Source organism: Ambystoma mexicanum, unplaced genomic scaffold (assembly GCF_040938575.1).
Source record: "Ambystoma mexicanum isolate Mex_15411 unplaced genomic scaffold, UKY_AmexF1_1 Mex_scaf46, whole genome shotgun sequence".
NCBI classification, from domain to species: domain Eukaryota; kingdom Metazoa; phylum Chordata; class Amphibia; order Caudata; family Ambystomatidae; genus Ambystoma; species Ambystoma mexicanum.
The window spans coordinates 239013-260730 of record NW_027182462.1 but is presented as its reverse complement, the minus strand read 5'-3'; the positions used below and the strand labels follow the sequence as shown (position 1 = coordinate 260730).

The 21718-nt window shown below is 43.4% G+C and overlaps 22 non-coding genes across 22 annotated transcripts; 17 read left to right on the top strand and 5 right to left on the bottom strand.

The window, feature by feature from the left end:
* Positions 1–241: 241 nt before the first annotated feature.
* Positions 242–313, top strand: TRNAT-UGU (transfer RNA threonine (anticodon UGU)). Its single transcript has one exon. It is a non-coding gene; the product is annotated as a tRNA-Thr (tRNA).
* Positions 314–1000: 687 nt separating this feature from the next.
* On the top strand, positions 1001–1082 carry TRNAS-GCU (transfer RNA serine (anticodon GCU)). The gene has a single exon. It is a non-coding gene; the product is annotated as a tRNA-Ser (tRNA).
* Positions 1083–1628: 546 nt separating this feature from the next.
* On the top strand, positions 1629–1700 carry TRNAT-CGU (transfer RNA threonine (anticodon CGU)). The gene has a single exon. It is a non-coding gene; the product is annotated as a tRNA-Thr (tRNA).
* Positions 1701–3188: 1488 nt separating this feature from the next.
* Positions 3189–3283, bottom strand: TRNAI-UAU (transfer RNA isoleucine (anticodon UAU)). The gene is made up of 2 exons: positions 3246–3283; positions 3189–3224 (listed from the first exon to the last, which is right to left on the bottom strand). It is a non-coding gene; the product is annotated as a tRNA-Ile (tRNA).
* Positions 3284–4305: 1022 nt separating this feature from the next.
* TRNAT-UGU (transfer RNA threonine (anticodon UGU)) lies at positions 4306–4377 on the top strand. The gene has a single exon. It is a non-coding gene; the product is annotated as a tRNA-Thr (tRNA).
* A 687-nt stretch (positions 4378–5064) lies between these two features.
* On the top strand, positions 5065–5146 carry TRNAS-GCU (transfer RNA serine (anticodon GCU)). Its single transcript has one exon. It is a non-coding gene; the product is annotated as a tRNA-Ser (tRNA).
* A 546-nt stretch (positions 5147–5692) lies between these two features.
* TRNAT-CGU (transfer RNA threonine (anticodon CGU)) lies at positions 5693–5764 on the top strand. Its single transcript has one exon. It is a non-coding gene; the product is annotated as a tRNA-Thr (tRNA).
* A 1488-nt stretch (positions 5765–7252) lies between these two features.
* Positions 7253–7347, bottom strand: TRNAI-UAU (transfer RNA isoleucine (anticodon UAU)). Its single transcript has 2 exons — positions 7310–7347; positions 7253–7288 (listed from the first exon to the last, which is right to left on the bottom strand). It is a non-coding gene; the product is annotated as a tRNA-Ile (tRNA).
* A 1022-nt stretch (positions 7348–8369) lies between these two features.
* On the top strand, positions 8370–8441 carry TRNAT-UGU (transfer RNA threonine (anticodon UGU)). The gene has a single exon. It is a non-coding gene; the product is annotated as a tRNA-Thr (tRNA).
* A 687-nt stretch (positions 8442–9128) lies between these two features.
* TRNAS-GCU (transfer RNA serine (anticodon GCU)) lies at positions 9129–9210 on the top strand. Its single transcript has one exon. It is a non-coding gene; the product is annotated as a tRNA-Ser (tRNA).
* A 546-nt stretch (positions 9211–9756) lies between these two features.
* On the top strand, positions 9757–9828 carry TRNAT-CGU (transfer RNA threonine (anticodon CGU)). The gene has a single exon. It is a non-coding gene; the product is annotated as a tRNA-Thr (tRNA).
* A 1488-nt stretch (positions 9829–11316) lies between these two features.
* Positions 11317–11411, bottom strand: TRNAI-UAU (transfer RNA isoleucine (anticodon UAU)). Its single transcript has 2 exons — positions 11374–11411; positions 11317–11352 (listed from the first exon to the last, which is right to left on the bottom strand). It is a non-coding gene; the product is annotated as a tRNA-Ile (tRNA).
* A 1022-nt stretch (positions 11412–12433) lies between these two features.
* On the top strand, positions 12434–12505 carry TRNAT-UGU (transfer RNA threonine (anticodon UGU)). Its single transcript has one exon. It is a non-coding gene; the product is annotated as a tRNA-Thr (tRNA).
* A 687-nt stretch (positions 12506–13192) lies between these two features.
* On the top strand, positions 13193–13274 carry TRNAS-GCU (transfer RNA serine (anticodon GCU)). Its single transcript has one exon. It is a non-coding gene; the product is annotated as a tRNA-Ser (tRNA).
* Positions 13275–13820: 546 nt separating this feature from the next.
* On the top strand, positions 13821–13892 carry TRNAT-CGU (transfer RNA threonine (anticodon CGU)). The gene has a single exon. It is a non-coding gene; the product is annotated as a tRNA-Thr (tRNA).
* Positions 13893–15380: 1488 nt separating this feature from the next.
* Positions 15381–15475, bottom strand: TRNAI-UAU (transfer RNA isoleucine (anticodon UAU)). Its single transcript has 2 exons — positions 15438–15475; positions 15381–15416 (listed from the first exon to the last, which is right to left on the bottom strand). It is a non-coding gene; the product is annotated as a tRNA-Ile (tRNA).
* A 1022-nt stretch (positions 15476–16497) lies between these two features.
* Positions 16498–16569, top strand: TRNAT-UGU (transfer RNA threonine (anticodon UGU)). Its single transcript has one exon. It is a non-coding gene; the product is annotated as a tRNA-Thr (tRNA).
* A 687-nt stretch (positions 16570–17256) lies between these two features.
* TRNAS-GCU (transfer RNA serine (anticodon GCU)) lies at positions 17257–17338 on the top strand. The gene has a single exon. It is a non-coding gene; the product is annotated as a tRNA-Ser (tRNA).
* A 546-nt stretch (positions 17339–17884) lies between these two features.
* On the top strand, positions 17885–17956 carry TRNAT-CGU (transfer RNA threonine (anticodon CGU)). Its single transcript has one exon. It is a non-coding gene; the product is annotated as a tRNA-Thr (tRNA).
* A 1488-nt stretch (positions 17957–19444) lies between these two features.
* Positions 19445–19539, bottom strand: TRNAI-UAU (transfer RNA isoleucine (anticodon UAU)). Its single transcript has 2 exons — positions 19502–19539; positions 19445–19480 (listed from the first exon to the last, which is right to left on the bottom strand). It is a non-coding gene; the product is annotated as a tRNA-Ile (tRNA).
* Positions 19540–20561: 1022 nt separating this feature from the next.
* TRNAT-UGU (transfer RNA threonine (anticodon UGU)) lies at positions 20562–20633 on the top strand. Its single transcript has one exon. It is a non-coding gene; the product is annotated as a tRNA-Thr (tRNA).
* Positions 20634–21320: 687 nt separating this feature from the next.
* Positions 21321–21402, top strand: TRNAS-GCU (transfer RNA serine (anticodon GCU)). Its single transcript has one exon. It is a non-coding gene; the product is annotated as a tRNA-Ser (tRNA).
* The last annotated feature ends 316 nt before the right edge of the window (positions 21403–21718 follow it).

Sequence of the window (21718 nt, the reverse complement as noted above, 5' to 3'; positions counted from 1 at the left end):
ATTGTCTCTCTGCTGCCATGTACATGTTTTTTTCAACTTTCACGCATCACATCTCCTCATTAGTCACCCTAAAATTGCACGGAATACGCACAAATTAGCTGCTCCTCAAAAAATCGGCCAGAAAAAAACAGGTCAAATCACAATCATATACATACATTCTCACACACCCTTCAAATATGTCTACCCAGTAAACATCATGTTGTGTGCTCGTTGTGTTGCTGTTATGCGTCGTAACCTGAGGGGCTCTGTAGCTCAGTGGCAGAGCACTGGTCTTGTAAACCAGGGGTCGTGAGTTCGATCCTCATCAGGGCCTCCAAATGGTAATTTTCTTGAACATTGTTGAATAGGAACTGATATTGCACATTGTACCTGTGCAACCTTTTACCAATGGATTCGGGCCTATAACAAAGCCACAAGCGCAAGGTGTCTGAATAGTCTGTGGGGAAGGTCGGCTTTCTGGACCTAATTTCTTCAAGAAAAAGACCTTGATAATTTTGTGATGACAGATGCAGATGATCACGGTGAAGCCCTTACTCTATTGAACAGTACAGCGGTTCTGGGTTGCACGCCTTTCTCTATTTTCAGGGACGTTGATGTGGCAAAATTTAATTGGAAAAGGGTTATTGCCATCACTCACTATTTAAATTCAATGACATCACAGGAAGCAGCAGCATCTGAACTTTGATCTTGGCTGGAAACGTTGAATGATGCCAAACACTGGGAAACTGGAGCTTGCGTTATGCTGGTTTTACTACTAATGGTGTGCCATACGGAAGCTCAAGCACCTTCCTCTGGATTAGTGTTGTGAACCCTCCAGGAGCTCTTGTTATATTTTTCTGAACTTCAACTTGATGTGTTTATCTATCAATGGCCGGGTAAGGAAGAACGAGTCAACGATCTTGTTTCTATTATGACAAACATGATCTATTTTTCACTGACTTTGCACCACCATTGTTTTATCTCTTCTTTAAGCATGGGATTCGAGCACCGTTCCCAAACAGACGAGGTGGCCGAGTGGTTAAGGCGATGGACTGCTAATCCATTGTGCTCTGCACGCGTGGGTTCGAATCCCACCTTCGTCGTATTTTTTCTTTATAGTCTGCATTTAAACATAGACCAAAGTCTTTCAACCTCCCTGTGAAAGACAGGAATGAGTACAGATATGGAAATAGAGATGTAAAAATAAGTTCATTGGTGCAGGCGGAGAATGAAATTAGTCAAAGACTTTCCTCGTAGGTTTCCATTCTTTACTATTATAGGAGCCAAAATCAGCGCAGTTAGTAAACTCCCAAGCTTACATCCCAAATTCTTTTTTCTTTTAGTTGTCTGCCTTTTACATGTTCCTTTTGCCATCATTCTGACCTGCTATCTAAACTCATGAACCTGTTCAGCATCCTACTCAATACATACATACCCGTAAAAGTACATACTCAAACGCATACCGACAATGTATCACCAACATAAGCACACACGCTTTCGCAAATCAGATGTATGATGACGTACTGAACACATGCAGAGATATACAGCCATTTTTACACAACCAGAAATTCATATACCTGGAGATCTACCTAGGTAAAAACCATGGTTTCTTTGCACTTTCTGTTGTTGGCTGTGAGCAAGCAGCAGGTGGCCTTGTAGCTCAGTGGCAGAGCACTGGTCTCGTAAACCAGGGGTCATGAGTTCAAACCTCATCAGGGCCTCGGGCGGATTATTTTCAAAAAGCACGGGGAAGAGAAGCCAGAGTTGCACCATCTACAGAGAACCTTTTATGACGGGATGCATCCTCATAATTGAAGTCTTCCACAGAAGGAGTGAAATAGAGTTCGAGAGGAAGGCCTAATGTTTTCAGGCAAAGACTGACAAAAACCTTGCAATGTCGCATGTAGCTGCTTTGGTGAAAAGACTGTTCAAGTTCACAATGCAACGGAGGGGTGTTCCCCATCTCCATACAATCATCTCTTTGATAATGTAAACGTGCCAGGCGTGTTGAAAGACAAAGACAGACACAACCGCACATACCAGTTGAAGAAAGACAGCCAGCAAACACATTTGTATAGAGGTAAGCAAGCCTCAATTAGAGATGTGAGTCCCTCCGTTTCTGCGGGAGTCCACAAGTTTAATAAAAAATGAACACATATCGTTCATGTTCTAATGATTACCAATCTTTCTGATTAGCTCTGCATAGCTCCAATGGCTATGTGTGTGTGTGTGTGTGTATGTGCCCGTGTGTGTAGGGGAAGGGGTCGGTAGATGTGTTCACGCAGAGCAAGTTGCATACATCGCCAACAGCCATTCTCTCCTGCTCCTGTGCATCCAGTTCGGAAGCGAACCCACCCAATTGTTCTATATGTCTGCTACCCTGACCGCATTCACACATCATTGGCTATTAGTATGCAGCTTGTGGGCGCTGTCAATGGGATATAAGCACCATTCCCCATGTCTGCAATAGCTAGACCAGATTCTGAGGTATGATGAGCAGGGGTCCAGGCACTTCGCCTGACGAGCGCCGGGCTTAGCCCTGCCGGGCCTAGCCCTGAGGGGCCTAACTGGGCATGGCCCTGTGTAAGGTAGGGTGAGCAGGGGACCACTTGCAACTAACCTTCGGCACCAATCAGGCATGGAGAGGTCTGTGCAAATGCCCAGCCCTTTAGCAATCTCGATCTGCAAAACCTTCAACTCCTAATTCTCATGGCTCCCAGAAGCCCTAGCCCATATGCAAATGAGGCGAGTTCCTATCAGCATCCTTGTTCTGCTTGATTTTATCAAAGTGACTGCCTGATTAGTGAAAGGGTATTTATTCTCAGAGGTTTGCTTCAAAGGTGATAATGCAGTAAATAGACAACATTATTCTTTGTAAGTTCATATTGTCTCCTGGATCCTACTCCAGTAACCCTTTTTCTACCTTTACAAATGTCTTCCGTAAGTGGTGCTCAGCAGAAAATGGAGTATAATAACAGTTGACATTTTTTATTTTCTGTTCTATTTTCAAAAACCCTCCGTAGCTGTATTTAAAGCGCAAACACCCCATAAATAACTTGCAATGAGTATTCCATGTCTAAAAGGCAGAGGAGCTGTCATACAACATTAACTGACAATCAAGGAAACCTTGAGGTGAACCAAAAAATGTCCAGAACATTTATTGGTTCAATAATTCAGTTTTGAGGTGAATTAGTAAAAAGTTCCAAAGTTGCTCCAGGTGAGGCTTGAACTCACAACCTCGGCATTGCTCACTGCATGTACTGCTGTATAAGTACCGCGCGCTAACCGATTGCGCCACTGGAGCTGCTGTGTTTTGGTTTTCGACATGAAACTACACCCACAAACACACACACAAGTGTACAAAAGCACCCACAAGCTCTGGCATTGTCTTTTTAGCTGACACCAAATTATGGGTGCCTTGTAGTGCCCATATTGTGCCACTGGAGCTTACCTTTTAGCCTGATATACACTTTGCCACTGATGTTCAGCCAATGGTGCAGTCAAATGTCCCTTCTACATTTTTGTCATGCTGCAGGCAGTGCCACTGGAGCCAGCATGATGCTCTTCCTCATATTCAACACGTGTCAATTGAAACACCTCCCAATGTCATCTTGGCGATGCCTATAAACACCCCAGGACTTTGATGAATTTTTCTCAACAGCAAGTGAGGCAGTTTTCCTGCAAACGGCTGGATGTACCTCAACAAGGAACGCATTGTGGTTCTATTTTGAAGATGTTTGTGTTATTACCTGTAAAGACTTGAATGCCTAACATAATCCCTGTAGACGAGGTGGCCGAGTGGTTAAGGCGATGGACTGCTAATCTGCTGTACACGCGTGGTTTCGAATCCCACCTTTGTCGATTTTAACTTTTGAAATCTTTTTTAAACATCTGCATTGCTCTAAGCACCATTGCCATTGGCTTTCAAAGAACATACAGACAAAAGTGAAAATATGCATGTTAGTTGATTAAGAAGGACACAAACAAGGTTGTCGTGTTACTGGCAGGAATGCAATCTGCTGTGCTTGACTACCCTTTGAGCCAGAATCCGGATAGAAATTTAAAAAAGCAAAGGTAATATCCATATTGTCTCTCTGCTGCCATGTACATGTTTTTTTCAACTTTCACGCATCACATCTCCTCATTAGTCACCCTAAAATTGCACGGAATACGCACAAATTAGCTGCTCCTCAAAAAATCGGCCAGAAAAAAACAGGTCAAATCACAATCATATACATACATTCTCACACACCCTTCAAATATGTCTACCCAGTAAACATCATGTTGTGTGCTCGTTGTGTTGCTGTTATGCGTCGTAACCTGAGGGGCTCTGTAGCTCAGTGGCAGAGCACTGGTCTTGTAAACCAGGGGTCGTGAGTTCGATCCTCATCAGGGCCTCCAAATGGTAATTTTCTTGAACATTGTTGAATAGGAACTGATATTGCACATTGTACCTGTGCAACCTTTTACCAATGGATTCGGGCCTATAACAAAGCCACAAGCGCAAGGTGTCTGAATAGTCTGTGGGGAAGGTCGGCTTTCTGGACCTAATTTCTTCAAGAAAAAGACCTTGATAATTTTGTGATGACAGATGCAGATGATCACGGTGAAGCCCTTACTCTATTGAACAGTACAGCGGTTCTGGGTTGCACGCCTTTCTCTATTTTCAGGGACGTTGATGTGGCAAAATTTAATTGGAAAAGGGTTATTGCCATCACTCACTATTTAAATTCAATGACATCACAGGAAGCAGCAGCATCTGAACTTTGATCTTGGCTGGAAACGTTGAATGATGCCAAACACTGGGAAACTGGAGCTTGCGTTATGCTGGTTTTACTACTAATGGTGTGCCATACGGAAGCTCAAGCACCTTCCTCTGGATTAGTGTTGTGAACCCTCCAGGAGCTCTAGTTATATTTTTCTGAACTTCAACTTGATGTGTTTATCTATCAATGGCCGGGTAAGGAAGAACGAGTCAACGATCTTGTTTCTATTATGACAAACATGATCTATTTTTCACTGACTTTGCACCACCATTGTTTTATCTCTTCTTTAAGCATGGGATTCGAGCACCGTTCCCAAACAGACGAGGTGGCCGAGTGGTTAAGGCGATGGACTGCTAATCCATTGTGCTCTGCACGCGTGGGTTCGAATCCCACCTTCGTCGTATTTTTTCTTTATAGTCTGCATTTAAACATAGACCAAAGTCTTTCAACCTCCCTGTGAAAGACAGGAATGAGTACAGATATGGAAATAGAGATGTAAAAATAAGTTCATTGGTGCAGGCGGAGAATGAAATTAGTCAAAGACTTTCCTCGTAGGTTTCCATTCTTTACTATTATAGGAGCCAAAATCAGCGCAGTTAGTAAACTCCCAAGCTTACATCCCAAATTCTTTTTTCTTTTAGTTGTCTGCCTTTTACATGTTCCTTTTGCCATCATTCTGACCTGCTATCTAAACTCATGAACCTGTTCAGCATCCTACTCAATACATACATACCCGTAAAAGTACATACTCAAACGCATACCGACAATGTATCACCAACATAAGCACACACGCTTTCGCAAATCAGATGTATGATGACGTACTGAACACATGCAGAGATATACAGCCATTTTTACACAACCAGAAATTCATATACCTGGAGATCTACCTAGGTAAAAACCATGGTTTCTTTGCACTTTCTGTTGTTGGCTGTGAGCAAGCAGCAGGTGGCCTTGTAGCTCAGTGGCAGAGCACTGGTCTCGTAAACCAGGGGTCATGAGTTCAAACCTCATCAGGGCCTCGGGCGGATTATTTTCAAAAAGCACGGGGAAGAGAAGCCAGAGTTGCACCATCTACAGAGAACCTTTTATGACGGGATGCATCCTCATAATTGAAGTCTTCCACAGAAGGAGTGAAATAGAGTTCGAGAGGAAGGCCTAATGTTTTCAGGCAAAGACTGACAAAAACCTTGCAATGTCGCATGTAGCTGCTTTGGTGAAAAGACTGTTCAAGTTCACAATGCAACGGAGGGGTGTTCCCCATCTCCATACAATCATCTCTTTGATAATGTAAACGTGCCAGGCGTGTTGAAAGACAAAGACAGACACAACCGCACATACCAGTTGAAGAAAGACAGCCAGCAAACACATTTGTATAGAGGTAAGCAAGCCTCAATTAGAGATGTGAGTCCCTCCGTTTCTGCGGGAGTCCACAAGTTTAATAAAAAATGAACACATATCTTTCATGTTCTAATGATTACCAATCTTTCTGATTAGCTCTGCATAGCTCCAATGGCTATGTGTGTGTGTGTGTGTGTATGTGCCCGTGTGTGTAGGGGAAGGGGTCGGTAGATGTGTTCACGCAGAGCAAGTTGCATACATCGCCAACAGCCATTCTCTCCTGCTCCTGTGCATCCAGTTCGGAAGCGAACCCACCCAATTGTTCTATATGTCTGCTACCCTGACCGCATTCACACATCATTGGCTATTAGTATGCAGCTTGTGGGCGCTGTCAATGGGATATAAGCACCATTCCCCATGTCTGCAATAGCTAGACCAGATTCTGAGGTATGATGAGCAGGGGTCCAGGCACTTCGCCTGACAAACGCCGGGCTTAGCCCTGCCGGGCCTAGCCCTGAGGGGCCTAACTGGGCATGGCCCTGTGTAAGGTAGGGTGAGCAGGGGACCACTTGCAACTAACCTTCGGCACCAATCAGGCATGGAGAGGTCTGTGCAAATGCCCAGCCCTTTAGCAATCTCGATCTGCAAAACCTTCAACTCCTAATTCTCATGGCTCCCAGAAGCCCTAGCCCATATGCAAATGAGGCGAGTTCCTATCAGCATCCTTGTTCTGCTTGATTTTATCAAAGTGACTGCCTGATTAGTGAAAGGGTATTTATTCTCAGAGGTTTGCTTCAAAGGCGATAATGCAGTAAATAGACAACATTATTCTTTGTAAGTTGATATTGTCTCCTGGATCCTACTCCAGTAACCCTTTTTCTACCTTTACAAATGTCTTCCGTAAGTGGTGCTCAGCAGAAAATGGAGTATAATAACAGTTGACATTTTTTATTTTCTGTTCTATTTTCAAAAACCCTCCGTAGCTGTATTTAAAGCGCAAACACCCCATAAATAACTTGCAATGAGTATTCCATGTCTAAAAGGCAGAGGAGCTGTCATACAACATTAACTGACAATCAAGGAAACCTTGAGGTGAACCAAAAAATGTCCAGAACATTTATTGGTTCAATAATTCAGTTTTGAGGTGAATTAGTAAAAAGTTCCAAAGTTGCTCCAGGTGAGGCTTGAACTCACAACCTCGGCATTGCTCACTGCATGTACTGCTGTATAAGTACCGCGCGCTAACCGATTGCGCCACTGGAGCTGCTGTGTTTTGGTTTTCGACATGAAACTACACCCACAAACACACACACAAGTGTACAAAAGCACCCACAAGCTCTGGCATTGTCTTTTTAGCTGACACCAAATTATGGGTGCCTTGTAGTGCCCATATTGTGCCACTGGAGCTTACCTTTTAGCCTGATATACACTTTGCCACTGATGTTCAGCCAATGGTGCAGTCAAATGTCCCTTCTACATTTTTGTCATGCTGCAGGCAGTGCCACTGGAGCCAGCATGATGCTCTTCCTCATATTCAACACGTGTCAATTGAAACACCTCCCAATGTCATCTTGGCGATGCCTATAAACACCCCAGGACTTTGATGAATTTTTCTCAACAGCAAGTGAGGCAGTTTTCCTGCAAACGGCTGGATGTACCTCAACAAGGAACGCATTGTGGTTCTATTTTGAAGATGTTTGTGTTATTACCTGTAAAGACTTGAATGCCTAACATAATCCCTGTAGACGAGGTGGCCGAGTGGTTAAGGCGATGGACTGCTAATCTGCTGTACACGCGTGGTTTCGAATCCCACCTTTGTCGATTTTAACTTTTGAAATCTTTTTTAAACATCTGCATTGCTCTAAGCACCATTGCCATTGGCTTTCAAAGAACATACAGACAAAAGTGAAAATATGCATGTTAGTTGATTAAGAAGGACACAAACAAGGTTGTCGTGTTACTGGCAGGAATGCAATCTGCTGTGCTTGACTACCCTTTGAGCCAGAATCCGGATAGAAATTTAAAAAAGCAAAGGTAATATCCATATTGTCTCTCTGCTGCCATGTACATGTTTTTTTCAACTTTCACGCATCACATCTCCTCATTAGTCACCCTAAAATTGCACGGAATACGCACAAATTAGCTGCTCCTCAAAAAATCGGCCAGAAAAAAACAGGTCAAATCACAATCATATACATACATTCTCACACACCCTTCAAATATGTCTACCCAGTAAACATCATGTTGTGTGCTCGTTGTGTTGCTGTTATGCGTCGTAACCTGAGGGGCTCTGTAGCTCAGTGGCAGAGCACTGGTCTTGTAAACCAGGGGTCGTGAGTTCGATCCTCATCAGGGCCTCCAAATGGTAATTTTCTTGAACATTGTTGAATAGGAACTGATATTGCACATTGTACCTGTGCAACCTTTTACCAATGGATTCGGGCCTATAACAAAGCCACAAGCGCAAGGTGTCTGAATAGTCTGTGGGGAAGGTCGGCTTTCTGGACCTAATTTCTTCAAGAAAAAGACCTTGATAATTTTGTGATGACAGATGCAGATGATCACGGTGAAGCCCTTACTCTATTGAACAGTACAGCGGTTCTGGGTTGCACGCCTTTCTCTATTTTCAGGGACGTTGATGTGGCAAAATTTAATTGGAAAAGGGTTATTGCCATCACTCACTATTTAAATTCAATGACATCACAGGAAGCAGCAGCATCTGAACTTTGATCTTGGCTGGAAACGTTGAATGATGCCAAACACTGGGAAACTGGAGCTTGCGTTATGCTGGTTTTACTACTAATGGTGTGCCATACGGAAGCTCAAGCACCTTCCTCTGGATTAGTGTTGTGAACCCTCCAGGAGCTCTAGTTATATTTTTCTGAACTTCAACTTGATGTGTTTATCTATCAATGGCCGGGTAAGGAAGAACGAGTCAACGATCTTGTTTCTATTATGACAAACATGATCTATTTTTCACTGACTTTGCACCACCATTGTTTTATCTCTTCTTTAAGCATGGGATTCGAGCACCGTTCCCAAACAGACGAGGTGGCCGAGTGGTTAAGGCGATGGACTGCTAATCCATTGTGCTCTGCACGCGTGGGTTCGAATCCCACCTTCGTCGTATTTTTTCTTTATAGTCTGCATTTAAACATAGACCAAAGTCTTTCAACCTCCCTGTGAAAGACAGGAATGAGTACAGATATGGAAATAGAGATGTAAAAATAAGTTCATTGGTGCAGGCGGAGAATGAAATTAGTCAAAGACTTTCCTCGTAGGTTTCCATTCTTTACTATTATAGGAGCCAAAATCAGCGCAGTTAGTAAACTCCCAAGCTTACATCCCAAATTCTTTTTTCTTTTAGTTGTCTGCCTTTTACATGTTCCTTTTGCCATCATTCTGACCTGCTATCTAAACTCATGAACCTGTTCAGCATCCTACTCAATACATACATACCCGTAAAAGTACATACTCAAACGCATACCGACAATGTATCACCAACATAAGCACACACGCTTTCGCAAATCAGATGTATGATGACGTACTGAACACATGCAGAGATATACAGCCATTTTTACACAACCAGAAATTCATATACCTGGAGATCTACCTAGGTAAAAACCATGGTTTCTTTGCACTTTCTGTTGTTGGCTGTGAGCAAGCAGCAGGTGGCCTTGTAGCTCAGTGGCAGAGCACTGGTCTCGTAAACCAGGGGTCATGAGTTCAAACCTCATCAGGGCCTCGGGCGGATTATTTTCAAAAAGCACGGGGAAGAGAAGCCAGAGTTGCACCATCTACAGAGAACCTTTTATGACGGGATGCATCCTCATAATTGAAGTCTTCCACAGAAGGAGTGAAATAGAGTTCGAGAGGAAGGCCTAATGTTTTCAGGCAAAGACTGACAAAAACCTTGCAATGTCGCATGTAGCTGCTTTGGTGAAAAGACTGTTCAAGTTCACAATGCAACGGAGGGGTGTTCCCCATCTCCATACAATCATCTCTTTGATAATGTAAACGTGCCAGGCGTGTTGAAAGACAAAGACAGACACAACCGCACATACCAGTTGAAGAAAGACAGCCAGCAAACACATTTGTATAGAGGTAAGCAAGCCTCAATTAGAGATGTGAGTCCCTCCGTTTCTGCGGGAGTCCACAAGTTTAATAAAAAATGAACACATATCTTTCATGTTCTAATGATTACCAATCTTTCTGATTAGCTCTGCATAGCTCCAATGGCTATGTGTGTGTGTGTGTGTGTATGTGCCCGTGTGTGTAGGGGAAGGGGTCGGTAGATGTGTTCACGCAGAGCAAGTTGCATACATCGCCAACAGCCATTCTCTCCTGCTCCTGTGCATCCAGTTCGGAAGCGAACCCACCCAATTGTTCTATATGTCTGCTACCCTGACCGCATTCACACATCATTGGCTATTAGTATGCAGCTTGTGGGCGCTGTCAATGGGATATAAGCACCATTCCCCATGTCTGCAATAGCTAGACCAGATTCTGAGGTATGATGAGCAGGGGTCCAGGCACTTCGCCTGACAAACGCCGGGCTTAGCCCTGCCGGGCCTAGCCCTGAGGGGCCTAACTGGGCATGGCCCTGTGTAAGGTAGGGTGAGCAGGGGACCACTTGCAACTAACCTTCGGCACCAATCAGGCATGGAGAGGTCTGTGCAAATGCCCAGCCCTTTAGCAATCTCGATCTGCAAAACCTTCAACTCCTAATTCTCATGGCTCCCAGAAGCCCTAGCCCATATGCAAATGAGGTGAGTTCCTATCAGCATCCTTGTTCTGCTTGATTTTATCAAAGTGACTGCCTGATTAGTGAAAGGGTATTTATTCTCAGAGGTTTGCTTCAAAGGCGATAATGCAGTAAATAGACAACATTATTCTTTGTAAGTTGATATTGTCTCCTGGATCCTACTCCAGTAACCCTTTTTCTACCTTTACAAATGTCTTCCGTAAGTGGTGCTCAGCAGAAAATGGAGTATAATAACAGTTGACATTTTTTATTTTCTGTTCTATTTTCAAAAACCCTCCGTAGCTGTATTTAAAGCGCAAACACCCCATAAATAACTTGCAATGAGTATTCCATGTCTAAAAGGCAGAGGAGCTGTCATACAACATTAACTGACAATCAAGGAAACCTTGAGGTGAACCAAAAAATGTCCAGAACATTTATTGGTTCAATAATTCAGTTTTGAGGTGAATTAGTAAAAAGTTCCAAAGTTGCTCCAGGTGAGGCTTGAACTCACAACCTCGGCATTGCTCACTGCATGTACTGCTGTATAAGTACCGCGCGCTAACCGATTGCGCCACTGGAGCTGCTGTGTTTTGGTTTTCGACATGAAACTACACCCACAAACACACACACAAGTGTACAAAAGCACCCACAAGCTCTGGCATTGTCTTTTTAGCTGACACCAAATTATGGGTGCCTTGTAGTGCCCATATTGTGCCACTGGAGCTTACCTTTTAGCCTGATATACACTTTGCCACTGATGTTCAGCCAATGGTGCAGTAAAATGTCCGTTCTACATTTTTGTCATGCTGCAGGCAGTGCCACTGGAGCCAGCATGATGCTCTTCCTCATATTCAACACGTGTCAATTGAAACACCTCCCAATGTCATCTTGGCGATGCCTATAAACACCCCAGGACTTTGATGAATTTTTCTCAACAGCAAGTGAGGCAGTTTTCCTGCAAACGGCTGGATGTACCTCAACAAGGAACGCATTGTGGTTCTATTTTGAAGATGTTTGTGTTATTACCTGTAAAGACTTGAATGCCTAACATAATCCCTGTAGACGAGGTGGCCGAGTGGTTAAGGCGATGGACTGCTAATCTGCTGTACACGCGTGGTTTCGAATCCCACCTTTGTCGATTTTAACTTTTGAAATCTTTTTTAAACATCTGCATTGCTCTAAGCACCATTGCCATTGGCTTTCAAAGAACATACAGACAAAAGTGAAAATATGCATGTTAGTTGATTAAGAAGGACACAAACAAGGTTGTCGTGTTACTGGCAGGAATGCAATCTGCTGTGCTTGACTACCCTTTGAGCCAGAATCCGGATAGAAATTTAAAAAAGCAAAGGTAATATCCATATTGTCTCTCTGCTGCCATGTACATGTTTTTTTCAACTTTCACGCATCACATCTCCTCATTAGTCACCCTAAAATTGCACGGAATACGCACAAATTAGCTGCTCCTCAAAAAATCGGCCAGAAAAAAACAGGTCAAATCACAATCATATACATACATTCTCACACACCCTTCAAATATGTCTACCCAGTAAACATCATGTTGTGTGCTCGTTGTGTTGCTGTTATGCGTCGTAACCTGAGGGGCTCTGTAGCTCAGTGGCAGAGCACTGGTCTTGTAAACCAGGGGTCGTGAGTTCGATCCTCATCAGGGCCTCCAAATGGTAATTTTCTTGAACATTGTTGAATAGGAACTGATATTGCACATTGTACCTGTGCAACCTTTTACCAATGGATTCGGGCCTATAACAAAGCCACAAGCGCAAGGTGTCTGAATAGTCTGTGGGGAAGGTCGGCTTTCTGGACCTAATTTCTTCAAGAAAAAGACCTTGATAATTTTGTGATGACAGATGCAGATGATCACGGTGAAGCCCTTACTCTATTGAACAGTACAGCGGTTCTGGGTTGCACGCCTTTCTCTATTTTCAGGGACGTTGATGTGGCAAAATTTAATTGGAAAAGGGTTATTGCCATCACTCACTATTTAAATTCAATGACATCACAGGAAGCAGCAGCATCTGAACTTTGATCTTGGCTGGAAACGTTGAATGATGCCAAACACTGGGAAACTGGAGCTTGCGTTATGCTGGTTTTACTACTAATGGTGTGCCATACGGAAGCTCAAGCACCTTCCTCTGGATTAGTGTTGTGAACCCTCCAGGAGCTCTAGTTATATTTTTCTGAACTTCAACTTGATGTGTTTATCTATCAATGGCCGGGTAAGGAAGAACGAGTCAACGATCTTGTTTCTATTATGACAAACATGATCTATTTTTCACTGACTTTGCACCACCATTGTTTTATCTCTTCTTTAAGCATGGGATTCGAGCACCGTTCCCAAACAGACGAGGTGGCCGAGTGGTTAAGGCGATGGACTGCTAATCCATTGTGGTCTGCACGCGTGGGTTCGAATCCCACCTTCGTCGTATTTTTTCTTTATAGTCTGCATTTAAACATAGACCAAAGTCTTTCAACCTCCCTGTGAAAGACAGGAATGAGTACAGATATGGAAATAGAGATGTAAAAATAAGTTCATTGGTGCAGGCGGAGAATGAAATTAGTCAAAGACTTTCCTCGTAGGTTTCCATTCTTTACTATTATAGGAGCCAAAATCAGCGCAGTTAGTAAACTCCCAAGCTTACATCCCAAATTCTTTTTTCTTTTAGTTGTCTGCCTTTTACATGTTCCTTTTGCCATCATTCTGACCTGCTATCTAAACTCATGAACCTGTTCAGCATCCTACTCAATACATACATACCCGTAAAAGTACATACTCAAACGCATACCGACAATGTATCACCAACATAAGCACACACGCTTTCGCAAATCAGATGTATGATGACGTACTGAACACATGCAGAGATATACAGCCATTTTTACACAACCAGAAATTCATATACCTGGAGATCTACCTAGGTAAAAACCATGGTTTCTTTGCACTTTCTGTTGTTGGCTGTGAGCAAGCAGCAGGTGGCCTTGTAGCTCAGTGGCAGAGCACTGGTCTCGTAAACCAGGGGTCATGAGTTCAAACCTCATCAGGGCCTCGGGCGGATTATTTTCAAAAAGCACGGGGAAGAGAAGCCAGAGTTGCACCATCTACAGAGAACCTTTTATGACGGGATGCATCCTCATAATTGAAGTCTTCCACAGAAGGAGTGAAATAGAGTTCGAGAGGAAGGCCTAATGTTTTCAGGCAAAGACTGACAAAAACCTTGCAATGTCGCATGTAGCTGCTTTGGTGAAAAGACTGTTCAAGTTCACAATGCAACGGAGGGGTGTTCCCCATCTCCATACAATCATCTCTTTGATAATGTAAACGTGCCAGGCGTGTTGAAAGACAAAGACAGACACAACCGCACATACCAGTTGAAGAAAGACAGCCAGCAAACACATTTGTATAGAGGTAAGCAAGCCTCAATTAGAGATGTGAGTCCCTCCGTTTCTGCGGGAGTCCACAAGTTTAATAAAAAATGAACACATATCTTTCATGTTCTAATGATTACCAATCTTTCTGATTAGCTCTGCATAGCTCCAATGGCTATGTGTGTGTGTGTGTGTGTATGTGCCCGTGTGTGTAGGGGAAGGGGTCGGTAGATGTGTTCACGCAGAGCAAGTTGCATACATCGCCAACAGCCATTCTCTCCTGCTCCTGTGCATCCAGTTCGGAAGCGAACCCACCCAATTGTTCTATATGTCTGCTACCCTGACCGCATTCACACATCATTGGCTATTAGTATGCAGCTTGTGGGCGCTGTCAATGGGATATAAGCACCATTCCCCATGTCTGCAATAGCTAGACCAGATTCTGAGGTATGATGAGCAGGGGTCCAGGCACTTCGCCTGACAAACGCCGGGCTTAGCCCTGCCGGGCCTAGCCCTGAGGGGCCTAACTGGGCATGGCCCTGTGTAAGGTAGGGTGAGCAGGGGACCACTTGCAACTAACCTTCGGCACCAATCAGGCATGGAGAGGTCTGTGCAAATGCCCAGCCCTTTAGCAATCTCGATCTGCAAAACCTTCAACTCCTAATTCTCATGGCTCCCAGAAGCCCTAGCCCATATGCAAATGAGGCGAGTTCCTATCAGCATCCTTGTTCTGCTTGATTTTATCAAAGTGACTGCCTGATTAGTGAAAGGGTATTTATTCTCAGAGGTTTGCTTCAAAGGCGATAATGCAGTAAATAGACAACATTATTCTTTGTAAGTTGATATTGTCTCCTGGATCCTACTCCAGTAACCCTTTTTCTACCTTTACAAATGTCTTCCGTAAGTGGTGCTCAGCAGAAAATGGAGTATAATAACAGTTGACATTTTTTATTTTCTGTTCTATTTTCAAAAACCCTCCGTAGCTGTATTTAAAGCGCAAACACCCCATAAATAACTTGCAATGAGTATTCCATGTCTAAAAGGCAGAGGAGCTGTCATACAACATTAACTGACAATCAAGGAAACCTTGAGGTGAACCAAAAAATGTCCAGAACATTTATTGGTTCAATAATTCAGTTTTGAGGTGAATTAGTAAAAAGTTCCAAAGTTGCTCCAGGTGAGGCTTGAACTCACAACCTCGGCATTGCTCACTGCATGTACTGCTGTATAAGTACCACGCGCTAACCGATTGCGCCACTGGAGCTGCTGTGTTTTGGTTTTCGACATGAAACTACACCCACAAACACACACACAAGTGTACAAAAGCACCCACAAGCTCTGGCATTGTCTTTTTAGCTGACACCAAATTATGGGTGCCTTGTAGTGCCCATATTGTGCCACTGGAGCTTACCTTTTAGCCTGATATACACTTTGCCACTGATGTTCAGCCAATGGTGCAGTCAAATGTCCCTTCTACATTTTTGTCATGCTGCAGGCAGTGCCACTGGAGCCAGCATGATGCTCTTCCTCATATTCAACACGTGTCAATTGAAACACCTCCCAATGTCATCTTGGCGATGCCTATAAACACCCCAGGACTTTGATGAATTTTTCTCAACAGCAAGTGAGGCAGTTTTCCTGCAAACGGCTGGATGTACCTCAACAAGGAACGCATTGTGGTTCTATTTTGAAGATGTTTGTGTTATTACCTGTAAAGACTTGAATGCCTAACATAATCCCTGTAGACGAGGTGGCCGAGTGGTTAAGGCGATGGACTGCTAATCTGCTGTACACGCGTGGTTTCGAATCCCACCTTTGTCGATTTTAACTTTTGAAATCTTTTTTAAACATCTGCATTGCTCTAAGCACCATTGCCATTGGCTTTCAAAGAACATACAGACAAAAGTGAAAATATGCATGTTAGTTGATTAAGAAGGACACAAACAAGGTTGTCGTGTTACTGGCAGGAATGCAATCTGCTGTGCTTGACTACCCTTTGAGCCAGAATCCGGATAGAAATTTAAAAAAGCAAAGGTAATATCCATATTGTCTCTCTGCTGCCATGTACATGTTTTTTTCAACTTTCACGCATCACATCTCCTCATTAGTCACCCTAAAATTGCACGGAATACGCACAAATTAGCTGCTCCTCAAAAAATCGGCCAGAAAAAAACAGGTCAAATCACAATCATATACATACATTCTCACACACCCTTCAAATATGTCTACCCAGTAAACATCATGTTGTGTGCTCGTTGTGTTGCTGTTATGCGTCGTAACCTGAGGGGCTCTGTAGCTCAGTGGCAGAGCACTGGTCTTGTAAACCAGGGGTCGTGAGTTCGATCCTCATCAGGGCCTCCAAATGGTAATTTTCTTGAACATTGTTGAATAGGAACTGATATTGCACATTGTACCTGTGCAACCTTTTACCAATGGATTCGGGCCTATAACAAAGCCACAAGCGCAAGGTGTCTGAATAGTCTGTGGGGAAGGTCGGCTTTCTGGACCTAATTTCTTCAAGAAAAAGACCTTGATAATTTTGTGATGACAGATGCAGATGATCACGGTGAAGCCCTTACTCTATTGAACAGTACAGCGGTTCTGGGTTGCACGCCTTTCTCTATTTTCAGGGACGTTGATGTGGCAAAATTTAATTGGAAAAGGGTTATTGCCATCACTCACTATTTAAATTCAATGACATCACAGGAAGCAGCAGCATCTGAACTTTGATCTTGGCTGGAAACGTTGAATGATGCCAAACACTGGGAAACTGGAGCTTGCGTTATGCTGGTTTTACTACTAATGGTGTGCCATACGGAAGCTCAAGCACCTTCCTCTGGATTAGTGTTGTGAACCCTCCAGGAGCTCTAGTTATATTTTTCTGAACTTCAACTTGATGTGTTTATCTATCAATGGCCGGGTAAGGAAGAACGAGTCAACGATCTTGTTTCTATTATGACAAACATGATCTATTTTTCACTGACTTTGCACCACCATTGTTTTATCTCTTCTTTAAGCATGGGATTCGAGCACCGTTCCCAAACAGACGAGGTGGCCGAGTGGTTAAGGCGATGGACTGCTAATCCATTGTGCTCTGCACGCGTGGGTTCGAATCCCACCTTCGTCGTATTTTTTCTTTATAGTCTGCATTTAAACATAGACCAAAGTCTTTCAACCTCCCTGTGAAAGACAGGAATGAGTACAGATATGGAAATAGAGATGTAAAAATAAGTTCATTGGTGCAGGCGGAGAATGAAATTAGTCAAAGACTTTCCTCGCAGGTTTCCATTCTTTACTATTATAGGAGCCAAAATCAGCGCAGTTAGTAAACTCCCAAGCTTACATCCCAAATTCTTTTTTCTTTTAGTTGTCTGCCTTTTACATGTTCCTTTTGCCATCATTCTGACCTGCTATCTAAACTCATGAACCTGTTCAGCATCCTACTCAATACATACATACCCGTAAAAGTACATACTCAAACGCATACCGACAATGTATCACCAACATAAGCACACACGCTTTCGCAAATCAGATGTATGATGACGTACTGAACACATGCAGAGATATACAGCCATTTTTACACAACCAGAAATTCATATACCTGGAGATCTACCTAGGTAAAAACCATGGTTTCTTTGCACTTTCTGTTGTTGGCTGTGAGCAAGCAGCAGGTGGCCTTGTAGCTCAGTGGCAGAGCACTGGTCTCGTAAACCAGGGGTCATGAGTTCAAACCTCATCAGGGCCTCGGGCGGATTATTTTCAAAAAGCACGGGGAAGAGAAGCCAGAGTTGCACCATCTACAGAGAACCTTTTATGACGGGATGCATCCTCATAATTGAAGTCTTCCACAGAAGGAGTGAAATAGAGTTCGAGAGGAAGGCCTAATGTTTTCAGGCAAAGACTGACAAAAACCTTGCAATGTCGCATGTAGCTGCTTTGGTGAAAAGACTGTTCAAGTTCACAATGCAACGGAGGGGTGTTCCCCATCTCCATACAATCATCTCTTTGATAATGTAAACGTGCCAGGCGTGTTGAAAGACAAAGACAGACACAACCGCACATACCAGTTGAAGAAAGACAGCCAGCAAACACATTTGTATAGAGGTAAGCAAGCCTCAATTAGAGATGTGAGTCCCTCCGTTTCTGCGGGAGTCCACAAGTTTAATAAAAAATGAACACATATCTTTCATGTTCTAATGATTACCAATCTTTCTGATTAGCTCTGCATAGCTCCAATGGCTATGTGTGTGTGTGTGTGTGTATGTGCCCGTGTGTGTAGGGGAAGGGGTCGGTAGATGTGTTCACGCAGAGCAAGTTGCATACATCGCCAACAGCCATTCTCTCCTGCTCCTGTGCATCCAGTTCGGAAGCGAACCCACCCAATTGTTCTATATGTCTGCTACCCTGACCGCATTCACACATCATTGGCTATTAGTATGCAGCTTGTGGGCGCTGTCAATGGGATATAAGCACCATTCCCCATGTCTGCAATAGCTAGACCAGATTCTGAGGTATGATGAGCAGGGGTCCAGGCACTTCGCCTGACAAACGCCGGGCTTAGCCCTGCCGGGCCTAGCCCTGAGGGGCCTAACTGGGCATGGCCCTGTGTAAGGTAGGGTGAGCAGGGGACCACTTGCAACTAACCTTCGGCACCAATCAGGCATGGAGAGGTCTGTGCAAATGCCCAGCCCTTTAGCAATCTCGATCTGCAAAACCTTCAACTCCTAATTCTCATGGCTCCCAGAAGCCCTAGCCCATATGCAAATGAGGCGAGTTCCTATCAGCATCCTTGTTCTGCTTGATTTTATCAAAGTGACTGCCTGATTAGTGAAAGGGTATTTATTCTCAGAGGTTTGCTTCAAAGGCGATAATGCAGTAAATAGACAACATTATTCTTTGTAAGTTGATATTGTCTCCTGGATCCTACTCCAGTAACCCTTTTTCTACCTTTACAAATGTCTTCCGTAAGTGGTGCTCAGCAGAAAATGGAGTATAATAACAGTTGACATTTTTTATTTTCTGTTCTATTTTCAAAAACCCTCCGTAGCTGTATTTAAAGCGCAAACACCCCATAAATAACTTGCAATGAGTATTCCATGTCTAAAAGGCAGAGGAGCTGTCATACAACATTAACTGACAATCAAGGAAACCTTGAGGTGAACCAAAAAATGTCCAGAACATTTATTGGTTCAATAATTCAGTTTTGAGGTGAATTAGTAAAAAGTTCCAAAGTTGCTCCAGGTGAGGCTTGAACTCACAACCTCGGCATTGCTCACTGCATGTACTGCTGTATAAGTACCGCGCGCTAACCGATTGCGCCACTGGAGCTGCTGTGTTTTGGTTTTCGACATGAAACTACACCCACAAACACACACACAAGTGTACAAAAGCACCCACAAGCTCTGGCATTGTCTTTTTAGCTGACACCAAATTATGGGTGCCTTGTAGTGCCCATATTGTGCCACTGGAGCTTACCTTTTAGCCTGATATACACTTTGCCACTGATGTTCAGCCAATGGTGCAGTCAAATGTCCCTTCTACATTTTTGTCATGCTGCAGGCAGTGCCACTGGAGCCAGCATGATGCTCTTCCTCATATTCAACACGTGTCAATTGAAACACCTCCCAATGTCATCTTGGCGATGCCTATAAACACCCCAGGACTTTGATGAATTTTTCTCAACAGCAAGTGAGGCAGTTTTCCTGCAAACGGCTGGATGTACCTCAACAAGGAACGCATTGTGGTTCTATTTTGAAGATGTTTGTGTTATTACCTGTAAAGACTTGAATGCCTAACATAATCCCTGTAGACGAGGTGGCCGAGTGGTTAAGGCGATGGACTGCTAATCTGCTGTACACGCGTGGTTTCGAATCCCACCTTTGTCGATTTTAACTTTTGAAATCTTTTTTAAACATCTGCATTGCTCTAAGCACCATTGCCATTGGCTTTCAAAGAACATACAGACAAAAGTGAAAATATGCATGTTAGTTGATTAAGAAGGACACAAACAAGGTTGTCGTGTTACTGGCAGGAATGCAATCTGCTGTGCTTGACTACCCTTTGAGCCAGAATCCGGATAGAAATTTAAAAAAGCAAAGGTAATATCCATATTGTCTCTCTGCTGCCATGTACATGTTTTTTTCAACTTTCACGCATCACATCTCCTCATTAGTCACCCTAAAATTGCACGGAATACGCACAAATTAGCTGCTCCTCAAAAAATCGGCCAGAAAAAAACAGGTCAAATCACAATCATATACATACATTCTCACACACCCTTCAAATATGTCTACCCAGTAAACATCATGTTGTGTGCTCGTTGTGTTGCTGTTATGCGTCGTAACCTGAGGGGCTCTGTAGCTCAGTGGCAGAGCACTGGTCTTGTAAACCAGGGGTCGTGAGTTCGATCCTCATCAGGGCCTCCAAATGGTAATTTTCTTGAACATTGTTGAATAGGAACTGATATTGCACATTGTACCTGTGCAACCTTTTACCAATGGATTCGGGCCTATAACAAAGCCACAAGCGCAAGGTGTCTGAATAGTCTGTGGGGAAGGTCGGCTTTCTGGACCTAATTTCTTCAAGAAAAAGACCTTGATAATTTTGTGATGACAGATGCAGATGATCACGGTGAAGCCCTTACTCTATTGAACAGTACAGCGGTTCTGGGTTGCACGCCTTTCTCTATTTTCAGGGACGTTGATGTGGCAAAATTTAATTGGAAAAGGGTTATTGCCATCACTCACTATTTAAATTCAATGACATCACAGGAAGCAGCAGCATCTGAACTTTGATCTTGGCTGGAAACGTTGAATGATGCCAAACACTGGGAAACTGGAGCTTGCGTTATGCTGGTTTTACTACTAATGGTGTGCCATACGGAAGCTCAAGCACCTTCCTCTGGATTAGTGTTGTGAACCCTCCAGGAGCTCTAGTTATATTTTTCTGAACTTCAACTTGATGTGTTTATCTATCAATGGCCGGGTAAGGAAGAACGAGTCAACGATCTTGTTTCTATTATGACAAACATGATCTATTTTTCACTGACTTTGCACCACCATTGTTTTATCTCTTCTTTAAGCATGGGATTCGAGCACCATTCCCAAACAGACGAGGTGGCCGAGTGGTTAAGGCGATGGACTGCTAATCCGTTGTGCTCTGCACGCGTGGGTTCGAATCCCACCTTCGTCGTATTTTTTCTTTATAGTCTGCATTTAAACATAGACCAAAGTCTTTCAACCTCCCTGTGAAAGACAGGAATGAGTACAGATATGGAAATAGAGATGTAAAAATAAGTTCATTGGTGCAGGCGGAGAATGAAATTAGTCAAAGACTTTCCTCGTAGGTTTCCATTCTTTACTATTATAGGAGCCAAAATCAGCGCAGTTAGTAAACTCCCAAGCTTACATCCCAAATTCTTTTTTCTTTTAGTTGTCTGCCTTTTACATGTTCCTTTTGCCATCATTCTGACCTGCTATCTAAACTCATGAACCTGTTCAGCATCCTA